Genomic DNA, 8,074 nt, shown 5'->3' on the forward strand with positions numbered 1-8,074 from the left:
CTGAGTCACTCCCATTTATGTCTAGGCACCCCTGACAGACCTCACCGAGGTCTGCCAGGAGCACCCATGTCTGCTCAGGTGCCCCTGACAGACCTCACTGAGATCTGCCAGGAGCACCCAGGTTTGCCCAGGTGACCCGACCGACCTCACCAAGGCCGGCCAAGAGCACCCAGGAGACGACAAGGATGGCTACCAGTCGTAATGTACCATCTGCTGCCACAAGGCAATGAGCTGCTGCTGCGTAGCAATGCAGTCCCATGTCTGCCAGCACCCAGGAGCTGTATGGTGACGGTGAGTTGAGCGGGCTCCATGCTTGCCATGGTATGGCATCTGCATGGGTAACCCAGGAAAAAAGGCGCAAAACGATTGTCTGCCATTGCTGTCACGGAGGGAGGGAGTGGGGGGGCCTGACGACATGTGCCCAGAACCACCCGTGACAATGTTTTTTGCCCCATCGGGCACTGGGATCTCAACCCAGAATTCCAATGGGTGGCGGAGACTGCGGGAATTGTGGAATAGCTACCCACAGTGCAACACTCCAGAAGTCGACGCTAGCCTCGGTACTGTGGACGCACTCCGCCGACTTAAAGGTCTTAATGGTCTTAAGTGGGGACATACACAATCGACTATATAAAATCGATTTCTAAAAAACCGACTTCTATAAATTTGACCTAATTTCGTAGTGTAGACATAGCCTGTATAAAGGCAACAACGCAGCCCAGGGATTTTACAAAGGAGTCCTAAAATCTGTTCTACAGCTTCTCTCTGTTTCCCACATCTGCTTACTGAAAAAGTCTCCTCACATGCAATTTATTTGCATTAACTTAATGCACTAACCTAATCATAATGGAGTTCCTCATTCCTCAGGGTTGTAAGGCCGCAGGGTGTCATAATGGAGTTTGGGCACACTGCTGCCATCTCATGTGAGCTGAAATTGTGCCTTATTTTCTTGGTTTGTGAGGACTTGGGAGATGTTCCCTAGCTTCAGAAGACTCAAAAATGATCTCCAGTCATCAAGGGGACAGAAGCAACTGAATAATGTAACTGTCCTTACCAGGGAACTAGATGTAAATAAGATCGCTGACAGTTTTATCCAGAACGCTACAGTGAGACATAATGTCTTTAAACTGGGACATTAGTGAAGACAGCTTGTAGGTGAGTGCACTGATTTTAATCTATTGTAATTCATAATAATGTAATTATGTAGTTCATAACAATTTAATCATTATTAAAATAGTAAAGATACCAATGATAGACACATTCAATAACTAGAATATGAAAGAAGTATATAAATATGCTGAAAATAGCCCGCCCTGCAAACTGGCAGAGTGCCCCTCCCCCCTCCAAACACACACACCTTTTCCAAGCACCCACAGCAAAAACAAAAGTCAGCGCCTATGGAGCCCAGGACTACAGCTTGAATCTACATTGAGATCCTAGGTGGACTGAGTTTTTGGCAGGCTTCTTGATTCTGCTAAGATTGCCATGTTCCTTTGATTGTCACAGATTTATAGTCTGCCTCCCTATAATTCTAGGTAGTCTGAATAATTACCTCACCTTTCACTCCTTGAAACAACAGAAGCTGGAATCACTTTGCCAAATGGCTTGTGGATCTACAAAATTTCTGTTTTCAGTATTGCCAGTCCCTTAATCTTCACAACATTTGCTGTGCATGATGCACTATAATTCAAACATTTTAATGTGAAAAGACAGAACTGTAAATGCTCCTCACTTACTGCAAAGATCCCTGGTTTACTACACACCACATCCACATTCTCTTTAGTTTTCTCTCTCACATACTGAATGTATTTTGCCCTAGTCTCTTCACCTAGTGATAAACCAGTAGGGAAAGGCCTACCTAATACTGCTAGCAGTGTGTACTCAGCTCAAGTGATAAAGAATGAAGATTAATATCCTTTCTCCCTCTTTGGCTCTGCCACATATGGCAAGTCCAGGTTGACGATGATCCCACAACGTTGAAGAAAGTCACCCCCACCTCAGACCTGATTTTCAGTCCCCAGCTATGTTTTGAACTCATGGTACCTAAGAGTAGGATGGATTAGGGCATTGAGCTCCCATGCTGACTTCATCAAAGCTTTCCTCTGAACATCTCCATTATCTGAACAGCTCTGTTAACCAAACCTATTATCTTTCCCCCTTGGTTTTCAAGTTGAGAAAGGCAAAGCAACTTCTTTAATGGCCCACAGATTGATGATTAACATTTTACATGTCCCTGCTGGTAAGTAAAAGAACTGTTTTGTGGGCAGTGAAAATGCCTGAGAGAAGGAAGCGGGAGTCAACTTGCTTTATTAAGTTGTACTGCTTCATTAATCACAATCTTTTTTTATTGCAGTGCTTAAAGCCAAATCTATTGTACTTCTCTGGAATGGATTAGATGAAAACCAAGTGCTCTTAACGCACCTTTGACATCTGGCCTAGCAGCTGGCTATCTGGTGTATTGCTCTTAAGAAGTGTCGGGAGTCACGTTTACTGTGACCATTCTAGCCCTTCTGATTTAAGCTACTGCAGAGGGCAATGAATTACCTTAAAAGAGCTCCTCTGTAAAACCCTAAGTTTTATACTGGACCCCTGCCAGCTTCACTGCTTCATGAGTATGAACAATCAGACAATTGAACTGATTTGACTTTACCACTCCTGGAGTTTCATTGCCTTTAACCTGGGGATGTAATGATGGTAATGCCATACTAAGTGCCTCTCCTAGGAGGGGAAATGTGGGCTGCTGGATCAAGTAGGGCACCCATTCTTGTTAGTTGAAAACTGCACTGATTTGCAGCAAGGGGTGACATAGATAGAGCACAATTAACTCAATTCTGAATGCAGCTTATTTTCATTTAAGGCTTTTGGAATTACGAAGTGTCCTGATTTTTTTTTTAATTGTAAGCACATTAAAAGACACGGGTGTTCCTCTGAGACTCTTTACGTTCTAACAACTGCTGCAAAAGGGTCAGTTCGGATGGGGTCCCACCCAAACTCATCCACAGATAGACACATGTATACAGGGGAAAAAAAAAAGACCAGTGTGACTTTGTACTGTACACACATGGACGCTGCATATGGAGGTGACTATACTTCTCTGATGAGGCCACAGGTGGAATACAGCAAAGTATTATTATGCACACACACACACACTTACTTACATTCCCCTAGGACTTCTATTGGAGGATATAGCCCTTTTCAGTCTCCAGAATGATGTCCAGACCCTCTGTAAGTCATGCCAGCTCCATAAAGTCTGGGAACTAAGTGATAGTCCCACAGTCTCCTTCAACCTCCCTGTCTCTGCAATGGCAAGCTGCAATTTGCACCACCTGCAGCACTTCTAGTCCTCTTCTTCTTATTTTCCAATGTGGTGAGGTGGCCTGCAGTCTAAATACTATAATCTGGCAATGTCCACAATCCTTACAACAGACCTTTCTTGTCTTTGCACTGCTCCACAACTGTTTGTCCCCTCCCCTCCAGTCTGGCTCTCACTGCTTCTATTTATAAACACCTCCTCCTCTCCTTGAGGTCCCATTGGTTCCTCTCTGAGAGAGTGACTCTGGGTGTATCCACAATGGAGAGCACCTAACCAGCTACAAACAGCCAATCAGACTGCTTAGTGCCTGGCACACCCGATTTCTGGATGATTCTGGTCCAACGTCACCCTGCCTCGCTCTGCCAAGTCTGCAGTCAGACACAGTGTTCCACAACAAACCCGAGCACCCAGTATCCTCCCCAGTGTTTCTTCCCTTATTTACACCACTAAATGCTGTGATGTAAGCATGTAGGTTATACCAGCAGAAGTTTATTCAGCTTCCTCCTTCCTACTGTCCCATCCCAATGATTGTTAAACAGTCACTATGCTAAACTCTCCCGCCTTTGTCTGACCGCTCTCTGGGCAGGCACCATGTTACTTCATATATTTGATGGTCAAAAGTGGCCATTATGATCATCTACTCTGACCTCCTGCATAACATTATCTGTAGAAACTCACCCATAGATCATCACATTTCATGTAGGAATTTGTTCAGAACCATTTTCAGGTGGGGCCTGGCTTTTGTATGAGGCCTCAAGGTGCTACTGCAATATAAATATTATATTAATAAAGACTAGTAAAAGCTCCTTGGCCCAAGTCCTAAATATTGTTAGAAGGATTCACTTTGCAAATGCACAGCTTTATGAGTAAAACGAATTATAGAAGCCAGGTGCCATATATATAGAGATATATAAATAAGAACACAGAACACCATTCATCTTTGAGGCCCTCCCCGGGTTAACTTCTCAGATCCAAGCAGTGGGTCCTTGAGGAGGGAGGGAAGTACCGCGGAGGAGCTCTTAGTGACCTGCAGAACAAAATGATGAAGAACCTTTAACAATGTTTTTTGGTCCTTCTGCTGGCTTCTAGGCAGAAGTTAATCGACAAACTGTTCATCAAGCTGTGCTAATATCACACAGACAATGCTATCACACAACCAAAAAACTTTTCATGTCAGATCCTTGTGAAATATAAGTGGGGAAAAAAACCACATCAACAAATAAAAAAGGTAACAAAGACTCTGATTCTCCAAACACTTGCTCATGTGAGTACTAATTACTCACATAAATATCGCTACTGAAGCCCAAGGGAGTACGGATCCAACCCAAGATTGGTAAATAAAGATATCTTGGGTGGGATTGGCCAAGCTCTTCTCCTCCTGAAGTTAAGGGTAAAAATCCCATTTGCGTCTGTGGGAGCAGAGTTAGACTAATGCTGAAGCCTTTTGAAAATCAAAAGCCTAATCAACCTTTTCATGCAGATACACCCAGAACAGAAATGGGGAAGGAACAAGAAGTTAGTTTACAAGCTCATCACACCAGTCCAGCAGGTGCACAGTACAAAACAACGTTGTGGGGTTTTCTGTCATGGAGTGGAAACTGGAAATAGTTTATTTTGCTAAAGGAGGAGCCAAATTCAAACTGAAGTGCCAAAAGCACATGACCTTACTGGAGCATTTGACCAACCTCAAGAAGGGGAAGCAGGGCCTCGCTTTTGGAACATTTTGACAGCTTTGCCACTCCGAACTCAGTCGGCCTCTTTTGACTGAACACAACAGGATGCTTTCTGTACTGTCTCCCTCTTTTCCTTTCCCACTTGCATGCTTCCTTATCTCGTCTGTATTCCTCCAGCCCCCATTCTCTCTGTAGCTGAGCTGCTCACTGCAAAAACCTATGACTTTCACAACTGTATTTTTATTTTGAGTTAAGCATGTCTAGGCAGAACAACTCTGATTCCCCCAAACTACACTTCCACTGTGCTGCTTTCTGCTTCCATGCAATTAGAAATGCTCCTGAGCTGCATGCAGTATTCTGAGGGAACACAGGCTCCAGTCCTCTTTATCCAGGCCTGATTGGGCCAAACTATGTTACTGCCCAGAAAAGCACATGAAAAACCCAGAAGAGAACAAGTATAATCTATTGTGCATTATAACTTTACAAACGTATGCTGTACAGTCGCCGAGGGGCATCCAAAAAAGAGCTAGGAACCAACTGAGTTACAAAAAGCGCTCAGCTTGTTTACTTCTGTTAATAAAGAGCTTGTATTTGATCATACCCAGGGTGTAGCCTTAATGACCCTTCCAAAGGTCCGGAGCTGCAGTGGCTTCAGGACATGCACAGAGAGTAGCCCATGGCTAGTCAATCATACTAGATGGACAGCACATCCCTTCATTTAATGCTGTGTTCTACATTTGTAAATGTATATTTGCAGGGGTTCCCACACCCTTTTCTGTATTATGAGCTACCAGTGTTGTAGTTAGCACTGAATGGCTATAAAATTACTTGACTAGGACATTTACATTGCATAAGAAGTCATGTTTAAGCTTGTTTTGGTATGGATGACTTCAAAACTTCTCAGTTTAAACTGATATTTAAGGAGCAATATTACATGTCATGTTCCTGTGTATGGAATGAGTCCATTCTGTTTGTTAGGAAGTTTCTTGGTATGTGACCCCTTGCACTAGATCACGATACAAAATAACAGAGAAGAATTATAGAAAATGGACAAACTAATGTTTAAATTGGTACAAGGTGTTGGGGGAGGTGAACTACAATTATTGTTTCAGAGTAGCAGCCATGTTAGTCTGTATCCGCAAAAAGAAAAAGGAGGACTTGTGGCACCTTAGAGACTACTTGTTAGTGTCTAAGGTGCCACAAGTCCTCCTTTTCTTTTTACAAATATTGTTTAATCCTAGATGAACTGGTAAGGTGGCTTTTGATAAAGCCTACATTTCTCTGCTTCTTTATCATAATGTTAATCTAGTATCACTGCATATTAGTTGTCAGCAGTAGTTTCTTTATCCTTATACTATATACCATATAGGGTTTCTCAAACCTATGCTGACTTTGCAGTCTCTACATCATTCTCTCATATGTTACCATTTAATGAAATCCACTCAACCTTATTCTGAGGTGATTTGTCTTTTCAGTGTCTCACAACGACTTGTTCTGTGGCTGTTAGACTGAACCATAACCATATGTGCTTCCCTAAGAGACAGTTCTGTAAGATCATTTAAAAGTACACGGGGCAGTTGTGGTTGTTAAGTAACTTAGCATTAAAGAGGATCTCTGTTATCACTCAGCATTTTATTCTAGAATTTATGTAACTCCCTGAATAGTCTTATATCATATGCACTCGGTCTCTTACCTGACATTACAATAACATTCCAATATTTGTAAATTATACACATACATATGTTTTGTTTTTGAACGTACAATGGAAATATCAAACCATATGAAAGTGAATATCCATTATAAGCTGAACTGCTCCAAAAATGCCAAAACATTTGTGTGAAACCGTTCATCCAGATTTGTCATTCTTTTGGTGGAAATTCTGAAAACTTACAAAAAGCTGTAGCTATAAATTAGCCATACATTTTCATAAATTCCCACTGACTTATATGGGCCCAATTTGCATATCTAGTCAACTGTATAATTTGTATGCACATATATTTATATATACAGTATATACATATGAAATCTCTGGGTTTTTATGTTTTTTGTTTTTTTATCTTTTAAAATCAGGACAAGGTGGAGGTGAGTAATATAAAGAAACATTTTACAAAAACAAAAGCTTGGCTTGTTATCCCATTTCTGTAAAAAATCACCCCAACAACAACTATGTGGGTGATACCAGACAATCACTATGCTCTTGAATGAACGCACACAGAAAAATGATAAAAGACAAAAATACCCTATCCCTGGACTCTTAAAAACCATGGACGTAAGAGAGTGACTGGTTTTATGGCCCATTACAACAGTATGTAGAACTCTGCTGCCTGCTAATCCTCCATTGTCCTATGCCTGCAGAGGTGTTTATTGCCCGCATTCTTTTAAGCGGTCTCCTACAACATCCCTTACGCTTCAAAGCTCATGCTCAAATAAATTGGTTAGTCTCTAAGGTGCCACAAGTCCTCCTTTTCTTTTTGTCTGACATGGTATTTAGCTTGAACACTCTAGTTATCTTCCCCAAACCTGAAGAAGAGCTGTGACGATGCTCGAAAGCTTGTCCTGCCCACCAACAAAAGTTGGTCCAATAAAAGATATTATCTCATCCACCTTGTCTCTCTCTCTTATCCTGGGACTAGCAGGGCTACAACCACACTGCAAACAAATAGGCTAAGATAGTCCAAATAACATACCATCAGATTTTCAATACATTTATTATGATTCACGTCCTTTAAATGATTTTTTTATAATGGTTTAGAAACAATTGTTCTACTCTACTCAGGTTCTTACATTGTGCTGATCACCATGGTGTCTGTCAATGGTACTATACCTGTGAAAGAGGTTGATTATATTGTTCAGCAAAGCAATAATTTTACTGATATTTCTCCCCAGGAAGATGAGTGAGATGAAACACGCTGAGCCATAGGAAGGGCCGCTAAGGGAAAGGGAGACATGAAATAGACCGGTGTCTTTCCCAGTTGTTGTAAAGTACAGCACTGCCTTTGATCGTCTTTTGCTCAGAAAATATAGTTCACTATAAAAATATAGTTCAGAATAAGTATTTATCCCACTGCATTTTTTTACCCTCTCCAAT

Source organism: Caretta caretta, chromosome 5 (genome assembly GCF_965140235.1).
Source record: "Caretta caretta isolate rCarCar2 chromosome 5, rCarCar1.hap1, whole genome shotgun sequence".
NCBI lineage: Eukaryota > Metazoa > Chordata > Testudines > Cheloniidae > Caretta > Caretta caretta.